General features: G+C 38.6%; 1 pseudogene; it reads right to left on the bottom strand.

The window, feature by feature from the left end:
- The window catches only part of LOC138054624 (uncharacterized), an 11607-nt pseudogene extending 10497 nt beyond the window's left edge, over window positions 1-1110 (bottom strand).
- Between the last annotated feature and the right edge of the window lie 1390 nt (window positions 1111-2500).

The following is a 2500-nucleotide window of genomic DNA, read 5'->3' as shown; positions in this document are numbered from 1 at the left end:
CGCGCACCGGTGGCTCAGTTGGTTGAGCACCGGGCTGTCACGCGGGAGGTCGTGAGCTCAACTCCGGCCGGACCAACACTCAGGGTCTTTAAATAACTGAGGAGAAAGTGCTGCCTTTGGACGATAAGGACGAGAAGCCGGAGGTCCCGTCTCACAACCCTTCAATGTTCAGAATCCTGTGGGACGTAAAAGAACCCGCACACTTGTCGCAAAGAGCAGGGCATGTAGTTCCCGGTGTTGTGGTATGTCTTCTGTGGTGTATTATGGCTTGGAGGGTAAATGCTCGGAGATATTAGCTACACCAAGCTACTCTAAAAATCCGAGGGTAAATAAAGGTGTATGATATGATATGATATGATGCCCGAACTCCCTGGGCGCCATGTAAACAAGCAGAGACTGGCAAAATCTCTAAGAACGATTGGGGCCGGTGGAAAAGTGATGGTGATGCTCAACGGAAAATCAAAAAATGGTAATCAAACACCAAAATTAAAGGATATCATACTAAAACAACCATTTAAATCAAAGCTATAATGGTTGCGCTCAATATGTTAACGATTACTGCTTTAGATTTCTGTTTGGTCTAGACCACCCACAGAGTGTCATGGCTTTTTAGTAAAGTTCCCTTTCAGAATGGGAAAAAAAATGACTTTCTGTCCCAAGCTTTTTAAGTGAAACAAAAATCTGCAATTGACACTCCTGAGCGAGACGCCCCTCCCCGCTCCCCCTTCATTAAAAATGTACTAATTAATCAAGTGTAGCCTTCTTTAAATTTACCTCAGTACAGTATCAACTTCCACGATCGTGATTAAGAAAACATCGACCGTACAAAAATAAAGTGAACGTATAACGTCAGCTGACTTACAATAGCAAAGCCATCTGCAGTGGGAGACATGACACAGCTCCAAATTTCCTCCTCTGGAACTTGCAAAATTTCCAGGCGATATTGAATAGCCACATACGGACCAACTAAAACGCGTGCGGTAATACTCTCCCTTGATAAGCCAAGAGGACCCAAGGCGCAGGCGTGTTGACAAAATTCTCCAAATGTGTGGGTTTGCTCAGAGTGTGTTATTATGGGTCTCGAATCTGTCATGTTGCTTAAATAAATAAATAAATAAATAAATAATAAAACTATTAACAATATCAAGAATAATAATAATAATATATGATTGTTATTATTATTATTATTATTATTATTATTATTATTATTATTATTATTAACAAAGCGGCTCGGTCACGGATACTGTAGCATGTTTTGAACAATCAAAAGCTTTAATTGTATGACACAAAGCCTTTCAGAAACGGCCCATTTTTATGAATTATTGGTATATTTGTGTCTTAAAACTGTTTGCAAGGCTTTTTCGGTGTGGACGGCTCGGATGACAATGGATTACAATTTTGAACAATTTAGGCTAAATTAAATCTTTTAAATTGTCTGTGTGCGAACGGTCTTGCCATTTTTCTTCATCTACAGAGAAGAATTTTCCTTTAAGACATTTAAAGTTGACGTTAGACATGTGTTAAATTCTCTACAACTAATTTTAGGATAGTGTAGATCAAAATATTCCGAAATCTTTGTGGCCGTGTTGAGCTCAAATGTTCTCTTGAAACTCCCCCAAAATGCATTAGTGACACTATATAAGGTGTTTTATATGAGCCCTGTCCTCACGTATCCGGATACTTTTCAATATTATAAAAGTATTGCGATTTACTCACTCCATTAAACCAGTGATGTAAAAATCGTTTTTCACTGACAAGAAGTATTCTTATTATATACGTACCGAGATTTAGGCGCCAAAAAGGATCGAGATAAAAATAGTCTCTTGCGCTAGAGAAGCCAGCTGATTGGTCATAGGATTTTTTTCACTAGTGAAAAAACCACGTATCGACAGACTGATTGGCTATATCGTTGTTTTCACTGGTGGAAAATTGTCGTATCAGCCTTTTGAATGGCTAATATGATGTTGAACTTTGGCGCGGGTGGCCTGTGCACCGACAGCGGCAGTAAAATTTGTAAACATGGCGGCCGTTCGGTGTATGGTTATCAAAGTTTTTGATCTTTTATTGCTTAGTTTTCTCCACAAAAGTACTTCAGAAGATGTTAAAAAAGTTTTAAAAATGCTCAAGCGAGGTATAGAAGGTAAAGATTTCTTTCATTTCAAAAATATTTTGCTATTTGTTTCGGACTTTTGTTCATGATCGGTGGTTTGATAGCCTCTCGATTAACACTTACTTCGTTAACTTTATGATCTCTGTACTTATACGCACTCACCAACCATGAAGTAATCTATATTTATTGGTAACATTTTTTTTCTTCACTAGTGACAAATATCGTTTCAAGCTTCTCTGGTGAAGAAAACTCGTATGACCAATAGAATCGCTTCATTTTCCCGCCACTGCAGTCGCGGCCGCGCAGCTGAAGCAGCAAAACAGTGATTTCCTAAAAAAAATTGCTTTGTTGTAGAGATGGGAAAAAGATTCTATAATAAATGTGGCTCTA

This window comes from Montipora capricornis, chromosome 6, assembly GCF_036669925.1.
Source record: "Montipora capricornis isolate CH-2021 chromosome 6, ASM3666992v2, whole genome shotgun sequence".
Classification (NCBI taxonomy): domain Eukaryota; kingdom Metazoa; phylum Cnidaria; class Anthozoa; order Scleractinia; family Acroporidae; genus Montipora; species Montipora capricornis.
Note: the sequence above shows the minus strand (reverse complement) of the source record. Positions and strands in the feature narration are given on the sequence as shown.